Source organism: Pleurodeles waltl, chromosome 4_2 (genome assembly GCF_031143425.1).
Source record: "Pleurodeles waltl isolate 20211129_DDA chromosome 4_2, aPleWal1.hap1.20221129, whole genome shotgun sequence".
NCBI lineage: Eukaryota > Metazoa > Chordata > Amphibia > Caudata > Salamandridae > Pleurodeles > Pleurodeles waltl.
In genome coordinates, this window is record NC_090443.1 from 296014535 (window position 1) to 296036761 (window position 22227).

The following is a 22227-nucleotide window of genomic DNA, read 5'->3' on the forward strand; positions in this document are numbered from 1 at the left end:
AAGAAAATCAATCATTCTTCCATTGCTTTAGTTGAGTTATTGCTAGATATACGAGGTAATAGAAAAGCTGCATTGCAGAATAGGGCTGTTATTGATTATTTTCTTTTAAAGCATGATCACATGATCATGGTTGCTCAGAATTTGAAGGCTTATGCTGTTTTAATCCATCAGACCACTCTAAATCCATTCAGTTCCATGTTGACACTTTACATGAGTTGGTGAAAGGAGGTGGGACTGGTTATTTGATTGGTTGCCCAATTCTGGGCAATTACGCAATATTTTAGGTGGGATACGTGCAGTAATTTGTATTATAATAATGCTATGTTGCTGTATACAATGTGTACCAAACCTGCTTACAAGGGTTACTTTTAGACCAGTATGTTATGAGAGTAACTGGGCAAAGGGTGGAGTATAATGATATCTGTATTTAACCACCGGCTCCATTTTGTGCTTAGCCCAGCTTCAAATGCCGTCCCATTGGTGGCGCAGGTATTTTTCTGCACACAGCTTGTTAACCTGTTTTCGCTCTTCTCACAAGGGAAAGGAACAAAACATGGGAGAGAAATGAAGGTACCAGGCTGAGAATATTTATTGTAGAGCAGGGTACAGCTCGGTCCTGGAAAAACACCTCAATATTTAGCCATTCTGATGCGTGTTTTCTCAACACTGACCTGATACGGCCAACACGTGAATTTCACAACTTACTCAAAGGGAGGGGGGTTTCTAGACCCTTCCTTTTAAGTTTGTTTAAAGAATATATGGTTGGGAAGCTTTACAACTAAAACTGAAGGAACTCATCTCCTGGTATGGATGCATTGCCCAGAGAATAATACCATTAGGGTGGTTCTTTTTTGTCTTTCGGTTGTCAGGGTTCCACTACCTGAAGTTGGTCGACAAGGGATGATGATGTCGTAGTCAAGCCCCATGTTGATGCATTTTTAATTCTTACTATTTTGTTTTGCTGTGTGCATGCATGAATACACAGTCACTGCATATGTATAGATATATATTAATTGTTTGTTGATGTATTTCATATTCTTTGATCATTATTATTCTAATGCTGTGTTTATTTTAAGAGTTGCACGTGTAATTCTGCAGTCACAGTAAGTGCTCATGTTATTATCTTCCTGTAACCTGGGAAGTGTCTTAATAAATTGATTACTCAGACTAAGCATGCTGCATTCTTTACATTCCTTTCAATTTGTTCCCTCTCAGCCTGAAGCAGAGCTGAACATTGAGGGGGAGGGAAGAGGGAGATTTGAACACTGACTGGTTGACTGAGAAAAACAGAGAAGGAGAGGAATCTCCTCATAGATAGGAGAACATATATGCAGACTTGACTTGGGCATAAGTCGTCAGGTTTAAATCAGATTAGGAGGTAGGCCAGACTCCGGTAAAGGGATGGGCTCATAAAGATAATAGACCCCATGTTGATTTCGAAATTCACTGGAATAATAAAAATGTTCAAAAAGTTTCGGCTTTAATAGACACCAGAGCGGAGGCCTCTTTAATATATTGAAATCCGAAAAAGTTTACAGGTGAGCGCTACACCATAACAGGGTTGGGTGGAAAGCAAAGCCCCATAGTGCAGACTAATGTTCAAATAAAAATAGAGAGAACGCCAAAAAGAGAATACACTGTTTTGATTTTGCCTCTCCTAGAGTATATACTGGGAATTGACATTTTGAAGGGGTTGACTTTATACTTGGATGGTAGTTGTTATCAATTTGGATCAAAACGATATATTTCAGCGGCAGCAGTGAGGGTGGGTCATCTGAAGATAGCCCCAGTGAAGGCGCCCCAAGCCACCAGGGTGGTTGATTTGAAACAGTACCGACTCCCAGGAGGCCATGAGGAGATAAGTAAGACTGTATAGTATTAGATGGCCCCAGTCACCACTGAGTGGAACAATCTTCTGTGGCAGTGTGAGCGGGAGCTCGTGGATAAAGCAATCTAGACTATGGTAGTCTGGAAAAAGGTATTTTATTGAGGATAGAAGATATAGTAGAAAACAGGTGAGTATTTGGTTTTGGGACTTGAGGGTGGGGATGTTCTTGAGGTTTGGTCTTCACTCTTCGTTTCTGTCTCCCTGGTTCACAGGTCGTTCCCGGGAAGTACATGTGGAGAGAAGAGAAGATAGCAGTAAGTGTACATACCAGCGACCTCTGGTTAGTCTCTGTATTCTTTCCCCCTTCCCTGACTCACTGGTCTTCTTATTATTCAGATTGTTATAGATTAGTAGGTGCTGTATCCCTTCTGTCTCTCAGTGTTTCCACTCCTGTCCTTTTCTCTCTTTCTTTTAGTGCTTAACGGACCCGTGTGGGGGTTTGCTGGTCTCCGTATCGGTGACGATGCTCTATAGTGACTCGTGGTAAGTATTGTATTCGTTCCCCCCCCCTTCTTCTCTTGTACTTGTCTGTTTCCCTGTTCCACCCGCTTCCCTTTTCCCCGTGCTCGTTATGGTTTCTCGGTTTGTCCTTCCCCTCCCGCCTTTCCGTGCTTTCCGACCCCCCCTCTTTCCGCACTCTGTCTCTCACTCGCACTCTCGTTCAGGGACGTAGTCCCACGCACCTGAATGGCCACACTTCTCCTGAAGCGTGGCGGGTTGCAGCCACTCGTCTTCCCGGTTGCCTGGAGCAGGATTTCCTGACGCTCATCTTCCGTCTTCGGCTCCGGTGCTCGGAAGAGACCGCTTTCTCAGACTCTCTGGCAATATCCGGTCCTGGGTTCTCACATTCACTTCTCTGTTGCTAGGTGTTCCTTCCTCCATGAAAGGGTTCACAGCTCCTCTCTGGTCTGTGGGTTTCTCCTCCAAAGCTCTGAACGCCGTACCAGTATGCCGCGGCACTTTTGAACTTCCAGCGCTCCGCCACTGCCGACCCTTCCCCCAATCCCGTGCAGGGAGCCTCAGAGCACCAGGGGCAGAGTCAGCACAAGCAGGAGCGGAGTGCGGGCGAGCAGGTTCCAGCCCGTCACATACACTCCCCCTAGAGAGCAGCCTGTTGAGACGCTCCAAGACCGGATAGCGGGAAAGAAAATCCGCGGTCACCATTTGTTTACCCGGAAGATGCTGTATCCGAAAGGAAAAGGGCTGTAGGGAAAGGAACCAGCGGAGAACACGGGAATTAGTGTCCTTATGATGGGCAAGCCACGTAAGAGGAGCGTGATCAGTAATCAAAGTAAAGGTCCTGCTAGACAGATAATATCCGAGGGATTCAATCGCCCACTTAATCGCCAAACATTCCTTCTCTATAGTTGGATAATGCAATTCCTGCGGTAGAAGCTTTCTGCTGATATATAATATAGGGTGGAGGACATCATCATCCTGTGGTTGGGACAACACTGCTCCTAGACCTACATCAGAGGCATCAGTCAGTAACACAAAGGGTTTACAGAAATCAGGACAGCAAAGTACAGGTTCAGACATGAGGGCCGTTTTCAACTTGTCAAAGCTCTGCAAGGCAGCCACCGAGGGAGGACCAACGATGTTGGGATATGTGTTTTTGAGCATCTCAGTAAGGGGTTCCGCCACCGTAGAGAAATGAGGAATAAAACGTCTATAATACCCAATTAAACCTAAGAATGCTCTGGTATCTTTCTTTCTCTTGGGGAATGTCATTCTGGAGATGGCTTAAATTTTTTCCACTTGGGGTCTAATTTGACCGTTCCCAACAATATACCCCAGGTATTTTATACTAGTCTGTCCAAGTCTACATTTCTCAGGATTAGCAGTTAACTGGGCCTTTCGAAGAGCTTGTAATATAGTATCTAGGTGTGTCAAGTGCTCCTCCTGAGTGTTACTATAAATAACAATGTCATCGAGATAGGCAGCAGCATACTGCTTAAAGGGACGTAAGATTTCATCCATGAGTCTTTGGAAGGTGGCAGGTGCCCCGTGAAGCCCAAAAGGGAGGACAGTAAACTGATATAAGCCAGAGGAGGTGGCGAATGCTGTTTTGTCTTTGTCTTCCCTTTTCAAGGGTATTTGCAAATAACCCTTGGTGAGATCCAGGGTGGAGAGGAATTTGGCCTGGCCTAGCCGCTCAATAAGTTCATCTATCCTAGGCATGGGATATGCATCGAAATACGTTAAATTATTGACTCCCCTATAATCTACACAAAACCGGGTGCTACCATCTGGCTTGGGTACCAACACAACTGGCGAGCACCGTGGGCTGGCGGATGGTTCTATGATACCGGCTGTTAACATGGCTTGGACTTCCTCTTCAATAACTTTTTGTTTAGCTTCAGGAATACGGTAGGGTCGCTGTCGTGAGACAGTGTTCATTTTTAGACGAATGGGATGTTGGACTAGGGTGGTTCTGCCTGGATATTTAGAGAAGACATCTTGATTGTGCTGTACTAGGCAGGTTAGTTGATTGTGATACACTCTTTCAAGAGTGGGATTGATCCATGGTTGTGCCTGGTTAGACAGGTCTCAGGGAGGTAATATGGGATATGGGATGTCCTCAGTAACCTCCAAGTTTATAAAATGAATGGAAGAGCCTCCTGTGGGTTCTAGCCATTTTTTTATGCAGATTAATGTGATATATCTGTTCCCTTCCACTTCCTTGGGGAATGGCCAACTTATATGTGGTGGGATTGATCTGAACTATTACTTCAAACGGCCCTTGCCATTTGGCTAATAATTTATTCTCAGTGCTAGGGAGTAGGACTAGAGCTTTCTCCCCTACTGTTAGGGTGTGCACTGCACTTCGGGTATCATAGATTTGCTTCTGCTTATTCTGAGCTTCCTGTAAAGCAGCATGGGCCTCCTCCCATACTGTATGAAGGTTCTCTCTTAAATCCCTGGTATATGTTAGGAGGTCTTTTACCTCTTCCTCCGTGTCCTCCCACTGTTCGGCTAATATATCTAACAGTGTGCGTGGCTGTCGACTGAATAACATTTCAAAAGGGCTATGGCCTAACGAGGCTTGCACATGGGTACGAATAGCATATAGAACCAGCGGTAGTTTCTTTTCCCAATCCTTACCAGCTTCCGATATACTCTTTCTTAGTAAGGATTTAATGGTTTTGTTGTATCCTTCCACCAGCCCATCTGTCTGGGGATGATACACTGAAGTACGGATTTGTTTAACCCCTAGTAAACGACATACTTCAGCCATTAACCTAGACATAAAAGGAGTCCCTTGGTCCGTCAATATTTCTTTTGGGAAACCCACCCGTGAAAAGAACTCTATCGTTGCCTGGGAGATAGCTTTAGTGTGTATACTGGGAAGGGGTATGGCCTCGGGATATCGTGTGGCATAGTCCACTAGGACTAGAACATATTGTCTACCTCGAGTGGAAGGGGTGAGGGGCCCGATAAGGTCCATTCCCACCCTGGTAAAGGGAATGTCAATAATCGGAAGAGGTTGTAGGGGCACGGGTCTTTGTGGAGAGGGATTATACAACTGGCATTTGGGGGACTCTGAACAATGCTTTCTTATTTCACCATAAACCCCGGGCCAATAAAATCGTCTAAGGATTGCTTCCTCAGTTTTCTCCCTCCCTAAATGCCCTTCCCCGTTATCCCCATGTGCTAATTGTAACACTTGTTGGCGGTGGCTTTTGGGCACTACTAACTGCAGGTCGTTTCCTCTAGTGGGTGTGGGATTTCTGTATAACAGATTATTACGAATCAGGAACCTGGGACCTACCCCTGGTGCTGCCCCAGTCTCAGCCTGCTGCCATGAGTGTTTTATAGTGGGGTCCTCATTCTGATTCCGTCGGAAATCCCCGGTGATTGTGCAAATTTTCCCCCTTGTAATAGGTCTGCCTTGTGATGTACTTTGCTGTATATAAGCCCGTCGTTGTTCTCGTTTTTGTCTCCTGCTGAGGATACTCCATTCCCGTGTGGGTTCTTCTGTTATGACTCCACTAGGTGCCTCCGTCCACCAACCCCTCATAAGGTGCTCTTGCCCGGCTTTTTCCAATAAGGAAGGGAAGTCCTCGTAATCGGTCCTAAGGATTATATCTTCATCGAGGGTGGAGAGTACCCCGACCCGAAGGTTCTCGATTTGTTCTTTCCATTTTAATCTTATAGTGGCAAGGGGATAATACAGTTTATCCCCATGTACACAGGTGATGAGAACCTGGGTCTCGGGTTCTTCCTGCCCTGGCATCACTAAATCTTCCCGGATCACACTCTGGCTACATCCGGAGTCGATTAGGGCCAGTCTTTCTACGTCATTGACAAAGATAGGGAGGGTATATTTTGGTTTCTCTCCTCCAGTCCAGAATACTCTCCCCTTTGTTAGCCCGATCTCCATGGGTTCCTCGGCATCTTTCCTATGTGGGCAATATCTGGCTATATGGCCCCATTCTGAACAATTGTAGCATTGAGGACCAGGACCGGTGTATCCAGAGGGTCCCGGGCCCCCTGGTTGCGTTCATTCCAGCCCGTGGGCTCCGACTGGCCTTGGTTGTTGTGGTCTAGAAATAGCTGGTCGGATCGTAGGAGGAGGAGCCCGGCTAACGGTAGCCCGGAAGTCAGAGCCTCTGTGATAAGCACAGACAAGATCTACGGCCGTTTCATTTGTGAGTCCTGGATGCTGTCGTACCCAGTTCTGAGTGGTAGGGGGTAAAGCATCCAAGTACTGCTCTAACACTATTAGGTCAAACATTTCTTCCCTTGTCTTCTCTGTAGGTTGCAACCACCTCCCGGCTGAATGTTGGACTCTATAATACAATGTACAGGGATTCTCCTGGTGCTGCCATTTCATTTGCCTAAACTTAGTGCGATAGCTCTCACTGTCTAAGCCCACTCTTTCTAAAATAGTTTTCTTTATGTCCTTATATGGTAGGTTCCCACTCGGATTGATAGCTTGGTATGTTGTTTGCAAGTGGCCAGTGAGAAGGGGGGTGATATATTGGCCCCATTTGTCCTCAGGCCAATTAGCAGTACTGGCAACTCTCTCAAAGTTTGTGAAGAAAGAGTCTGGGTCCTCCGATTCCTGGTATCGTTGTAACACACTACTTGGTACCGTGGGGTGTACTTTTGTATGGGCGATGGTGTCGGTCAGTTTACCCAGTGCTGTTCCATGTACCAGTTGGTTATTAGCCATAATCGTCGCCTGGCTTTTGAGCGCTGTTTGCAATGCCTCCCGTTCCTCTTTGGCTTCTTTCATTTGTTGCTCCCATATCAATTGAAGATGTTGTTGCCCCTCAACCAACTGGGCTATGACATCTGCCATAGTTGCCTTCTCCTCCATGGTTGTGGATTCTTTCCTTGTTTTTGAAATCCCACTTCTGACACCACTTGTGAGCGGGAGCTCGTGGATAAAGCAATCTAGACCGTGGTAGTCTGGAAAAAGGTCTTTTATTGAGGATAGAAGATATAGTAGAAAACAGGTGAGTATTTGGTTTTGGGACTTGAGGGTGGGGATGTTCTTGAGGTTTGGTCTTCACTCTTCGTTTCTGTCTCCCTGGTTCACAGGTCGTTCCCGGGAAATACATGTGGAGAGAAGAGAAGATAGCAGTAAGTGTACATGCCAGCGACCTCTGGTTAGTCTCTGTATTCTTTCCCCCTTCCCTGACTCACTGGTCTTCTTATTATTCCGATTGTTATAGATTAGTAGGTGCTGTATCCCTTCTGTCTCTCAGTGTTTCCACTCCTGTTCTTTTCTCTCTTTCTTTTAGTGCTTAACAGACCTGTGTGGGGGTTTGCTGGTCTCCGTATCGGTGACGATGCTCTATAGTGACTCGTGGTAAGTATTGTATTCGTTCACCCCCCCCTTCTTCTCTTGTACTTGTCTGTTTCCCTGTTCCACCCGCTTCCCTTTTCCCCGTGCTCGTTATGGTTTCTCGGTTTGTCCTTCCCCTCCCGCCTTTCCGTGCTTTCCGACCCCCCCTCTTTCCGCACTCTGTCTCTCACTCGCACTCTCGTTCAGGGACGTAGTCCCACGCACCTGAATGGCCACACTTCTCCTGAAGCGTGGCGGGTTGCAGCCACTCGTCTTCCCGGTTGCCTGGAGCAGGATTTCCTGACGCTCGTCTTCCGTCTTCGGCTCCGGTGCTCGGAAGAGACCGCCGTCTCCGACTCTCTGGCGATAACCGGTCCTGGGTTCTCACATTCACTTCTCTGTTGCTAGGTGTTCCTTCCTCCATGAAAGGGTTCACAGCTCCTCTCTGGTCTGCGGGTTTCTCCTCCAAAGCTCTGAACGCCGTACCAGTATGCCGCAGCACTTTTGAACTTCCAGCGCTCCGCCACTGCCGACCCTTCCACCAATCCCGTGCAGGGACCCTCAGAGCACCAGGGGCAGAGTCAGCACAAGCAGGAGTGGAGTGCGGGCGAGCAGGTTCCAGCCCGTCACAGGCCGGTACGCAAATCAGATGGGAGCTATAGAATGTTGATCGATTATAGAGAATTGAACAAATATAAACTCACTTTGACTGCTGCAGTCCCTGACACCATCACTTTGAAAAGATAAAAAAACATAAAGAGACCTGGTATACACCACTAATATTGCTAATGCTTTCTTCCCCATACCATTGGCCCCTTGAGTCAGGAACAATTCAGTTTCTTGTGGTACGGAAAACAATTTAAGATGTTATCTTTGCCTGAGGGGTGTAGGAGGCTGGCCGGGTTGTAGTGGGTACCTAAGGTACTTACATCTTAACCAGGTCCAGTTATCCCTTAATACTGAAATGTAGGTAGTGTCTAGCAACTTAGGCTGTCTAGAGATAGCTGTAGCAGAGCAGCCAAGGCTGAACTCGGAGTCATGCAAAGCTCTTGCAGTACCTCTATAGTCACACAGTACTTATACACAATAAAAGACAATACTCAGTGTTACCAAACTAAAAGTACTTTATTTTGGTGACACAAGGCCAAAAATATCTTAGAGGCAATACTCCTTCTGGAGGTATGTATTATACACAATATATACACTAGTAACCACAACCAGGTAAGTAAACAGTCATAGAATGGTTCAAACAGTAGAAAATACAATAGATTGCAATAGGCCTAGGGGCCACACAAACCATATACTAAAATAGTGAAATGCAAATGTTGATTTCCCCCCTAGGCAAGTGTAGTGTGTAGCGGTGCGCTGGGAGTGTAAGAAAACACCAAAGGTAGGTAAAGTACCCCACCCCAGAGCTCAGGAAAACAGGAGTAAATTACAGCAAGTTTCCTCAGAACACACTAGAAGTCATGAGAGAAGATAATGCAAGAACCAAGCAAGACTGCAAGAAACCAGTGTTGGATTCCTGGACCTGAAGACCTGTGGTGAGAGGAGACCAAGCCCAGAAATCGATGAAGAGTCCACGAAGAACAGGAGCCCCTGCCACCTGGAAGAAGGTGCAAAAGTGGATTCTCAGATTGGAAGAAAAGTAAAGAAATGCACCAAAGAAAATGGCTGCAGGTTCCTGCTTGGTGCAAGAGATGTCCCACGTTGAGTCGTTGGATGCAGGCAGTTTGCGTCACTGGATTATGCAAACAAGCCTTGGTTCAAGCAAGTACGCAGTTTAAGTCAAAGAGGAGCTGCCTGGACCCAGGAGGGACCTGGGGGTCTCATCTCGGACTGAGGAGACAGAGGGGGCTCTCAGCACTTCAGAGAGCCCTCAGAAGACCAGGCAGAGGGTCGCCTGGGGGTCACTCCTGCGCTGAGATTCGGTTCCTTCAGGTCCTGGGGGATGCGGGTGCAGTGTTGGTTCCAGGTGTCGGGTCCCTTGTTACAGGCAGTCAGGGGGAACCTCTGGATTCTCTCTGCAGGCGTCGCTGTGGAGGCTCAGGGGGGTCGTCTCTGGTTACTCAGGGGCTCGCAGTCACCGGGGAGTCCTCCCTGTGGTGTTTGTTCTCAGGATCTCGCGCCGGGGGCGTTGGGTGCAGAGTGTGAAGTCTCACGCTTCCGGCGGGAAACGTGCAGTCTTTGAAAGTTGCCTCTTTGTTGCAAAGAAGTAGCTGTTTTTGAGCAGGGCCGCGTCTCACAGGAGTTTCTTGGTCCTTTAGTCCAGGGCAGTCCTCTGAGGCTTCAGAGGTCGCTGGTCCCTGTCGGACGCGTCGCTGGTTGCAGGTTTTCGAAGTTGGAGACAGGCTGGTAGGGCTGGGGCCAAAGCAGTTGTCGTCTTCCTCCTTCTCTGCAGGCTTGTAGTTCAGCAGTCCTTCTTGTTTCTTCAGGTTGCAGTAATCTAGTTTCCTAGGTTCTGGGGTGCCCCTTAATACTGAATTTAGGGGGGTGTTTAGGTCTGGGAGGACAGTAGCCAATGGCTACTGTCCTTGAGGGTGGCTACACCCTCTTTGTGCCTCCTCCCTGAGGGGAGGGGGACACATCCCTAATCCTATTGGGGGAATCCTCCAAACTCAAGATGGAGGATTTCTAAAGGCAGGGGTCACCTCAGCTCAAGACACCTTAGGGGCTGTCCTGACTGGTGGGTGACTCCTCCTTGTTTTTCTCATTATCTCCCCTGGACTTGCTGCCAAAAGTGGGGGCTGTGTCCAGGGGGCGGGCATCTCCACTAGCTGGAGTGCCCTGGGGCATTGTAACACGAAGCTTGAGACTTTGAGGCTCACTGCTAGGTGCTACACTTCCTGCAGGGGGGAGGTGTTAAGCATCTCCACCCAGTGCAGGCTTTGTTTCTGGCCTCAGAGGGCACAAAGGACCACACCCCAGGGGGTCAGAAACTCGTCTCTCAGCAGCAGGCTGGCACAGACCAGTCAGTCCTGCACTGAAGGATTGGGTAAAATACAGGGGGCATCTCTAAAATGCCCTCTGTGTGCATTTTTTTATAAATCCAATACTGGCATCAGTGTGGGTTTATTATTCTGAGAAGTTTGATACCAAACTTCCCAGTATTCAGTGTAGCCATTATGGAGCTGTGGAGTTTGTTTTGACAAACTTCCAGACCATATACTTAATATGGCCACAACTGTACTTACAATGTCTAAGAATAGACTTAGACACTGTAGGGGCATATTGCTCATGCAGTTATGCCCTCACCTGTGGTATAAAGCACCCTGCCTTAAGGCTGTAAGGCCTGCTAGAGGGGTGACTTACCTATGCCACAGGCAGTATTTTGTGGGCATAGCATCCTAAGGGGGATGCCATGTCGACTTTCCCTTTTTCTCCCCACCAACACACACAATCTACAATGGCAGTGTGCATGTGTTAGATGAGGGGTCTCTTAGGGTGGCACAACATATGCTGCAGCCCTTAGGGACCTTTCCTGGTCACAGGGCCCTTGGCACCACTGGTACCTTTTACAAGGGACTTGTCTGTGTGCCAGGGGTGTGCCAATTGTGGAAACAATGGTGCATTTTAGGTGAAAGAACACTGGTGCTGGGGCCTGGTTAGCAGGGTCCCAGCACACTTCTCAGTCAAGTCAGCATCAGTATCAGGCAAAAAGTGGAGGGTAACTGCAACAGGGAGCCATTTTCCTACAATATTGTTACACACTGTATTGTTTCTTTGCTGACATATTACTCGTTCCCACAGGATCTCTTGAGGAGACTCCGTTTCTTGCTTCAAGGCGCATTTGAGCACATTTTCTGATCTTGCAAGTGTCGCAAGTTAAGTTGTAGCAGACATCACCATTAGTAGTACTGTAAGTAATCACGTGTGTTCGAATATCCCATTTTTCATCTTTTGTCTCTTGGCAAAACTGGCAGTATTAGTAGAGTGTGAAGTGGGTCAACACTCACTTTCTTTCTTGCAGCAAAATGCTGGCAGGAGTTGGTATGGCAAATATGTAGGAGGCTGGCCTGGTTTGTGGTGGGTACCAAAGGTCCAGGTCCAAGTGCAAGTCCAGTTCCAGTTATCCCTTATTAGTGAAATGTAGTCAGGGTCTAGAAGCCAGGCTCTCTAGAGGTAGCTCTGGATGAGCACCCAAGGCTTACTTAGGAGACATGCAAAGCTCATGCAGAACTACTGTAGTCACACAGCACTTACACACATGAAAGAAAACACTCAGTTGTACAAAAATAAAGGTACCTTATTTTTGGTCACAAAATACTAGCAGGGCAACCCTACAATAGGAGGCAAGTAATACACTAAATATATACACTAGTTAACACCAATAGGCATAGAAAAGGTGTGCAACAGTGCAAATACCAATGAGCAATAGTGACTCTAGGGGGAGCCCAAACCATATACTAAAAAAATGGAATGTAAACACAGGACCCCCACATAGGTAAGTGGGGGTCTGGAATCTGGGAATAATAGTAAACCACAGAGGTAAGTAACACAGTACCCCCCAGCGACCAGGAATGCAGGAGTAAATCACCGGAATTTCCCCAAACCACCCAAAAGGAAGAAAAGAAGACACCCAGACAAGACTGTAAGAGACCAGTGGTGGACTCCTGAAGAGGAAGACCTGTGGAGAGAGTGGACCAAGAGTCACATTGGAATCCAGAAGGAGCTATTACCTACCCAGCTGAACTTGCAGGAGTTGGTCGACAGTGATGAAGATCAGGTCAGTCCTGAAGCCCGGGAGCCAGAGAAGAGTTCCTGAAGGATGCAGAAGATGTCCAATGCTGGAGTGAAGATTGCAGGCCGGTGTCAGTGCAGGAATTCTACCAACATGCCTTGGCAAAGGCTAACTTGTGGTTTGTGGAAAAGTGGTGCTGCCGGTGAACAGCAAGGCCCAGGAGGACTCAATCCAGGAGGGGGAGTCAGAGGGTCCCCTCAGCAACACATAGCACACAGGGGCGGAGGCAGCACCCATGGGAGTCCCACAGGACGGGGACACAGAAGTCGCAGAAGAAGCCAACGCAGCACTATAGAAAGGGATCCCATGCCACAGAAGAACCATGCTGAGGGCTGTGCGTCGCAGGAAGTAGTGTTGGAGAGTGGAGCTACACGTCACCTGAAGATCCCTTGGAGGAGATGCAAACAAGCCTTGGCAGCTGCAAGAGACGGGGGTACTGTCCTGCGTGGGAAGGCAAAGGCTTACCTCCACCAAAGTTGGACAGATGGCAGAGAGTGCCAAGAGTACTACTCTGGACCACCACCCATGATTCCGGATCCATGCAGTTTAAAATGACAGGAGATCCACGCAGCTGGTTGTCGTTGCAGCAGGTGCCTGCGGATGCAGGGGAGTGACACCTCGGTGGAAATCTTGTAGTTATTGGCAGGACCCCTGGAATCAATGTTGCAGAATAGTTCTTCTTCTTGGAGGCAGATTGCCGGGTCTTGGAGGGCCCAGTCACAATTCTGGAGGCCAGAAGTCAACATGAAGGTTGCAGAGGAATCCTGCTGGAATCTTGCAAGCCGAATCTGAGAACCCACCCAAGAGAGAGACCCTAAATAGCCCTGAAAGGGGGGTTGGTCACCTAGCCAGGTAAGCACCTATCAGAAGGGGTGTCTGATGTCACCTGCCTGGCCTGGCCACTCAGATGCTCCCAGAGGTCCCTGGCAACCTTGGATTCGAGATGGAAGAACCCAGGGACCCTCTGGAGGAGCTCCGAGTACCACCCTTGGGGTGGTGATGGGCAGGGGAGTGGTCACGTCCAGTTTCACGCCAAAGCAGGGACTGGGGGTCCCTGAACCGGTATGGACTGGTGTATGCACGGATGGCACTAAACGTGCCCTTCCAAGCATACCAGTGGCTTTGGGAGGCTACCCCTCCCAAGCAAGTCACACCTATTTCTAAAGCGAGAGGGTGTTACCTTCCTCTCCCAAAGGAAATCCTTTGTTCTGCCTTCCAGAGCTTGATCAGATCAAGCAGCAGGAGGGCAGAAACCTGTTTGAGGGGTGGAAGCAGCTTGGGCTGCCTGGAAAAGCCTGGAAGACTGGTGGTAGCAATGCTGGGGGTCCTCTAAGGAGCCCCCAGAGTGCATGGAATCATACTTCCAATACTGGCAACAGTATTGTGGTATGATTCTGACATTTTTTATACCAAACATGCCTAGGGTAGGAGTTATAATTATTTAGCTGTACGTAGGTAATGACCCATGTCCAGTACACGCATAAAATTGTGTCCCCTCACTCACGAAGTCCAGGAAAATAGAGCTGGAGTTTGTGGGGGCACCTCTGCTAGTGCAGAGGTGCCCTCACAGACAGGTACTTGCACCTTGCCCTCTGGGCTAGGAGGGCCTGCCATATGGGTGACTTGCAGTGACCTGTAGTAAAAAGGGTGCATGCACCCTTTCACGCAGGTTGCAATGGCAGGACTGCAGAAAGGTTTTATGGGCTCCCTAGGGGTGGCCTAATACATACTCCAGCCCATGGGGATCCCCTGGGACCCTAATGCCCTGGGTACCAAGGGACAATATACTAGGTACTTACATGGGGGCACCAGTGTGCTAAATCTGGGGTGTACAGACCAAGTTAAAAAGGAGAGAGCATAATCACTGGGGTCCTGTTTAGCAGGATCCCAGTGAACACAGTCAAACACACTGACTTTTCTACACTAACTTAGGAAATAAAAAAGAATCATCCAAAAGAAATTACAGTTCCCTGTAGTGAGTCCCACAAACCTGGACACGTCCTAACCCAGAAAAAACTATCAAACCCAGAAACTTCTGAAAATTTGACACCCGTCAAAGTCCAGAGTGGTCTGACTGGTACAGATCTCAAAAGATTTTCTTTCCCAGAGCCCTTGAAAACCTCAAAATTTGACTAAAATACAAATTTTCCAAATATTGTTGAGAGGGAAAGTTCCAAAATTTACGAGGATCCACAAATTTCCTACCATCCGTGTTTCCACATCACTCCTGATAAAAACGGTATCCCACTTGTGTTGGTGGGCCTGGCGCCTGCAATAGGAAAGGGGACAAAAGACAACATGGACAGGATAATTTTCCCTTTGAAAACCAACCGAGTATTCAGCCTTTTTTCCTTTATTTTAGCAACTCAGCAGGCATTTCATTTAAAGAACCATAAAATTTGAAACATTTCTATCCAAAAGACTATAAGTTCGAAGAGTCTTTAAAACATTATCACATAACATCTAGCAACCAATTAGGATGCAGCGTGACACATTAAGGAATTTCCATATAGCCAAGCCCATCAAATTCTTTTCTAGTTACTCAGCAGCCGAGATAAGTGCCTTTCTTGATTTACATTATCACCATTCATTAATATTGATTTTTTGTGATTATTTGGTTGGTAATGTATGCCCCTCGCTTACCATGTTGAACAGCATATTACCCTTTGTATTTCCTTAGGTGCTTGAGAGCCCGATAATTCTGCTGTCTGCTGTGCTCGGCACCACTGTATAGGAGGGAAGTTCCTGCATCGTGCCACTGGGGCTGCTCAGCCCATTCTACTCAGTAGAGGTGTTCATGGGGTGCTGGGAGGATTGAGTTTCTGGGCTGCTCAGAGCATCTGTTTTCCTTGATGCCCGCTACGCTTCTCCCAGGCACCACAAGCGCCATTTACCTTGTGGACATCTCAGTCTGTGGCCTAATAATTCTCCTCGAGTTCCTTTATTGCAACCTCTCCAAGGGATGATTGTCAGTGTAGGTTTTAGTATCATCCAGAGCAGAATAGTGTAGGAAGAGCATAACTATTTAGTTGACAAGCATTTGTATGACGCTATTGATGCCTCTGTACAGGCCTCAGTCCATAAAGCCTTTCTCACCTCTTCAAAGCCAAATGGGGACCACCTTATTGCTATCCAGACGCTCTCCCATTTCCTTGCATTGGAAAAGCAACCAGAATCTATGCCCCCTGATGAATATGGTGCATCCACTGAACCAGAATCTTCCAGACACTTTAAGCCCGTGAAGACATCAGATGACTGTTTGGAAGAAGGTGACATAAACTAACATGATCCGGACTCTTCAGGGTCTAACAATGATGCAGGTACCAATACTGGCAACCTCCTTAGTGTATTGGCAACTCCTGTTCCTTCCAAACCTTCTCACAAGAGACAATGAGACTGGACCCCTTCACCAGGGGCTATGCATGTGCAGTCACGCTTCAGGAAACCCATAGATAGGGCTATTCGAAATAAGCTCCAGGCATATTGCCCCAGACCCTCATTTCAGGGGAAAGTGGCAGCAACCCAGGAGGCAGACCTCAAAATATCTAGATTCATGTGAAAATGTTTTTGCAGGATTGGTGAAGACTGACGATGGATGCCTGGACCTTGCAGACTGTTCTAGGTTTTCATATCGCTCACACAATATCTTGGTAACCAATATAGTTGACAAAAATATTCAAAAATAAAATATAATTTTTACATTATATTCATATTTTTAATATTATAAACAAATTGCTATTCAAATATCTCTCTCTCTCTCTCTCTCTCTCTCTCTCTCTTTTATATATATATATATATATAGGGGTCCCCAACCAATTCTGTTGTAGGGGCTACTTATGTTCAATACAAATCATATTGAGCTACTAAAATGACAACAGTGGCCAATGAAGGCAAGATAACATTAGTCAGCACCCCATGCATGCAGAATTACCAGCAGTAATTACCTTGGTGCATCAATCAAGGTTGCATTAATGTGAAAATGGCTTTATTAATTTGGAATGCATCTAACAAGTTAATACAAGATAGACATACATGCAGTGCCCATAGAACCAAGGTAGAAATTTTAGTACTAAGTCTCCCCAAACCTTAAGATGTATCACTCAAATATCATCTTTAAATAGAGTTTGGAAATCCAGCCATTTGGTTTCAAATACACTCTAAGCTGATGGGTTCTGAAAATACAACATTTGTCTTGAATACACGCTTTTCAATTTTGGGATACATATATTAATTCAACCACAAATGTTGGGGGAAAGGGGGAAAAATCAAAGGCTGCAGAGGGACCACCACCAGGAAGTCATGAAACAGTGGCAGCCACATAATGACCACATGGCTACCAGTGAAGGGGTGCTGAGGGACATAAAAACCACCCTGATTAGTTTCTCCACACAACATTAGGCACCTTCCACTAGCAATGTAACTTCTCCCCTTCAACATTGTGGCTGCTAGTGGAATGGAGGTCCTGCCAGGGGAACCTCATGCCTCAGACACCCCTCCCGCTGTAGCTGAAGAACCCCCCGCAAACATGGACGTCCACCCAGACATCCAGCAGGAACAGATGTTAAGACCAAACTCACTGCCAGGAAGTGAACCTCTCCTGATTAGTCTCCCTTGTGTGCCACAGATACTGTTCTGAAACCTAACTCCATTTTCCCATGCTACAAGGACACTGGACTTGTGTTACGAACTAGTGTAGTAGCTACGCTGATTAAATCATCCACCATGACTTCACCCATCACTCTTATGTACATATATATTGGTAAAATGGTTACAGTTTACCCTATATATGCACAATAAGCCACACTTAAACACAGTGTGATGGGCCGGCACTGCTCGGCCCGTCCGTAAAGGCAACATGTGCTGTTGCTGCTGTCTCTACCCGGGAGCTGAAGGACGGAGCAGCCAATCCCCTTGAACTTCCGGAGTCAAAGGGGCAGCCGGGACTAACTCGCACGCCCGAGAACACAGAAAAGGGAAAGAGGGCGGATGGCGAGAGAGGAGCGGAAGAAGCAGGAGTGTGGAAGAATGAAGAGGGACGGCCGACACGGCTACCGGCAAAGAGCAAGGACACGAGCGGAGGCGGGAACCAGAAGAAGAGTGCCCGGAGGTATCTGCAGCATCGATGGAGGCGCACCGCGAAGCTTCCAGCCACGCTTCGGGAGAAGCGTGGCACACTCAGGTGCGTCCTGAAACTGGCTTAGGAAAACCATGGCGGTTGGGAGGAGGACCCCCACCCTGAAAAACACCTGGCAACAGGCCCTACACCCGGACGGACAATCGGTAGGTCCTACCTTCACAATAGAAAATAACTTGTTGTATAGATGTACCCCCAACACAATAGGAAGAGCGTCTCAACTGGTAGTTCCCCAAACACATAGGCAGCAGGTCCTACACTTAGCACATGGGGATAATGGGGAGGGACATATGGGGAGAGAAAAGACTGAGGCAGCGATATTACGGCGGTTTTATTGGCCGGGGATATAAGGAAACATTGTTCTGAATGTCCAAAGTGTCAACTAATTAATCCATCCCCTCATGGGCCGGCCCCTCTACAACCACTCCCTATTATTGAAACCCCTTTTTCTCGAGTCGGGCTAGACATTGTAGGACCCTTAACCCCGTCAGTGAAAGGACGCCAATACCTCCTAGTCCAGGTCCACTACGCGACCCAGAAGCTACCATTGGTTCTCTATGCCATACGCACACATGTCCAGGCCTCCACAGGATATAGCCCTTTTGAGTTGCTGTTTGGGAGGCAACCCCGTACACTTCTAGAAATGTTGGCAGAACATTGGGAGGAATCAGAGGAAGAGGTCAAAGATATCCTGACATACACCAGAGAGTTGAGGGAAAACCGACATACAGTATGGGAGGAAGCCCACACCACGCTGAGAGGCCCAAAACAAACAGAAAAGATTATATGACTCCAAAAGCTCCTTCCGTAGTCTGAGGGTAGGAGAAAAAGCGTTAGTATTGTTGCCCAGTTGTGAAAAAAAATTACTGGCCCGATGGCAAGGACCCTACGAAGTAATAGAACAAATCAATCCCACCAAGTATAAACTTGCAATACCCCCGGGTACCGGCCTGGAACAAATTTATCATATTAATCTTCTGAAGAAGTGGTGTGAGTCAATGGACGAACACCGGGCTCTATTCATAGCAAAAGAACCTGATGACGACATACCCCTCTGCCCCCTCCCGACTAGTTCACGGATTAATAGTCCTACCCCTCAAGTAAATACTGCCCTCTCTGAATCCAAACTTATCCAGGTTACCGCCCTTGTCAGTAACAATCTAGATGTCAAAAACTCCGGGACGAACATCCTTAGTCCAACACTATATTTGTACCAATAAAAACACTGTATCCCGACAACGTCCATACCGCATACCTTAGGCAAAAAAACAAATCATAGAACAAGACGTAGAAGCTGTGGGCCATATGTACGAAAGCTTTTTCCCGTAGACAAAGAATGGGTAAAATCCTTTCGTACATCTGGCCCTGTGTTAGAATCTGGTATAATAGAGCAATCCACTAGCCCTTGGTGTTCCCTGGAAGTGCTAGTACCAAAACCGGATGGAAGCACCAGATTCTGGGGGTGATTCTGACCGCGGCGGACGGCGGTCGCCGCCCGCCAAGCGGTTCCCGCCGAAAGACCGCTCCGCGGTCAAAAGACCGCGGCGGTCATTCTGGCTTTCCCACTGGGCTGGTGGGCGACCGCCGAAAGTCCGCCCGCCAGCCCAGCGGGAAACACCCTTCCCACGAGGACGCCGGCTCAGAATGGAGCCGGCGGAGTGGGAAGGTGCGACGGGTGCAGTTGCACCCGTCGCGAATTTCAGTGTCTGCAAAGCAGACACTGAAATTCTTCGTGGGGCCCTCTTACGGGGGCCCCTGCAGTGCCCATGCCATTGGCATGGCCACTGCAGGGGCCCACAGGGGCCCCGCGGCACTCCCTACCGCCATCCTGTTCCTGGCGGGAGACCCGCCAGGAACAGGATGGCGGTAGGGGGTGTCAGAATCCCCATGGCGGCGGAGCGCGCTCCGCCGCCATGGAGGATTCTCAAGGGCAGCGGGAAGTCGGCAGTACACCGCCGACTTTCCGTTTCTGGCCGCGGCTGAACCGCCGCGGTCAGAATGCCCAGTGGTGCACCGCCAGCCTGTTGGCGGTGCTACCGCCGACCTCCGCCATGGCGGTAATTACCGCCAGGGTCAGAATGACCCCCTCTGTGTTGATTTCAGACGAGTCAACGCATTATCTCAGTTTGACTCATACCCAAGCCACGCATAGATGAACTCCTAGATCGGTCAGGCCATGCCCGCTATATGTCCACCCTGGACTTAACGAAAGGGTATTGGCAGATTCCGTTACGTCCAGAGGATAAGGAAAAAAATGCATTTGCTACTCCCTCTGGCCTTTATCACTTCACGGTTCTTCCGTTTGGGCTCCGTGGAGCTCCTGCCACCTTTCAAAGACTTATTGATAAGATACTTAGACCATATCACCAGTATGCTGCAGCATATCTGGATGATATAGTGGTCTACAGCACTACTTGGGAGGAACTCTTAGAACACCTAAGACACATATTACAGGCACTAAGGGAAGCCAACCTCACAGCAAATCCGGAGAAATGTAAGTTAGGCCACACAGTAATTAAGTACTTGGGCTATGTATTAGGAGAGGGACACGTCAAACCGCCAATAGAAAAAATTAAAGCGATCACCCAAATACCCCATCCCCATACAAAAAAAGATGTACGGGCCTTTTTGGACCTTGTAGGTTATTATCGTGGGTTCATACCCCAATTTTCCACTATAGCCGGGCCTCTTACGGACATAATTGAAGACCCCCCTCTCTAATGCTGAAGTAAAGAGTTTTGAGACGTTAAAACACTTCTTGATGTCCGGACGAATTCTATGTTGTCCTGACTTCACCAAACCTTTTGTGGTACAGACCAATGCCTCGGATGTGGGACTGGGGGCCGTGCTATCACAAGAAAAAGAGGATGGGGCTTTACATCCCATTGTCTACATTAGTCGTAAGCTCCTTCCTCGGGAACAGCACTACCCCACCTTGGAAAAGGAATGTTTGGCAATCATATGGGCAGTGGAGTCCCTACGGTGTTATTTGGCGGGAAGAACTTTCACACTGTTGACAGACCATGCTCCATTAACCTGGCTTGCCCAACACAAAGACACCAACGCTCAAGTGCTCCGGTGGTTTCCCTCACTCCAGCTTTTTTCCTTCCAAATTCGTCATTCCCCTGGCTCCCTCATGACGAATGCCGATTACCTGTCCTGGTATCTGGATTCAGAGCGCCTCTATCAGCCGCTTGCTAGGGGGAGTGTCTGTGATGTGCCGGTGCTGACCGGGCCATCCGTAAAGGCAACATGTGCTGTTGCTGCCATCTCTACCTCGGAACTAAAGGACTGAGCAGCCCGTCCCCTTGAACTTCTGGAGTCAAAGGGGCAGCGGGTACTACCTCGTGCGCCCGAGAACACAGAAAAGGGAAAGAGGACGGATGGCGAGAGAGGAGCGGAAGAAGCAGGAGTGCGGAAGAACGAAGGTGGACGGCCGACACGGCAACCGGCAAAGAGCAAGGACACGAGTGGAGGCGGGAACCAGAAGAAGAGTCCCCGGAGGTGTCTGCAGCATCGATGGCGGCGCAGGAGGCGGACCGCAAAGCTTCCAGCCACGCTTCAGGAGAAGCGTGGCACATTCAGGTGCGTCCTGAAACTGGCTTAGGAAAACCAGGGTGGTTGGGAGGAGGAACGGGGGGGAAGTAAGGGGTGAGTGGGAAGGAAAGACAGGGGGAGTGGGAACGAAAGACAGGGAGGAGCGGGAAGGAAACAAGGAGGAAACCAAAAGGGGGGGGGAAGGGTAGGAGAGAGCAAATGAAGACAACGAGAAAGAGACAAGAGGTAACAGGAAAGTAGAAAGGAACCCAACAGATGAAGAAATCATAAGAGACAGAAGGGGTCAGAAAGCGAGAGAGAAAGACCCAAGAGGCTAAAGATAGAGAGGAAAGACAACCCAAGAGGGTTAAGATAAAGAATAAAAGAAAACAGTACAACAGGAAGTTGTGCATAGAGGGAAAGACAACACAGAAGCCAGCAACGAACTACAGAGAAGACCCAATTAGATGATAAAGAACAGGAAAAGTACTAGAGAAGAAGGAGAGGAAAACTCTTCAGACCAGAGAGAAGAAAGAGGGAAGAGTAGGAAAACAAAGAACAAGGGGATAAAGGAAAGGAACTTACCGATACTTTATCTTGTTCTTTCCCACATGCGCCTCCTGGGAGCCCTGTAAGAAAGAGAAACAGAAGGAGATGTGAAATCCAGCGGAAGACAGACGAAGAGTGAACAGTACAGCATATATCCCTTATATGTCACGACAGAATTAACAGAATAAATAAAACTCACCTGAACTCATATACCACTACCTTCGTGTTGTCATTGACCTACCCGGTCACACACAAGTACTGTGTATGTGTCCTGTATAATCCATGTACAATAGTAATGCATGCCTATTTTGTTGTGGTAATCCCCCCTCTGTTTCTAACAGGCATTGTAATGGATATCAAAGGGAGGCACCTCCAGCAGGAGTCTCTTTACAACAGAAATGTTACAGGACAGCTGTTAAACAGGTTGAAATCCAGGTCAATACAAATGTATAGTCAATATTGCAATCAGCACATACAGCATGACAGAGAGTACCATTATGATGTATGCAAAGTTATCATAAAATGCATAGACACAGGATACAGAAGTCAGGCCCATGGTAATCCAACTACAAAGCAGGGCC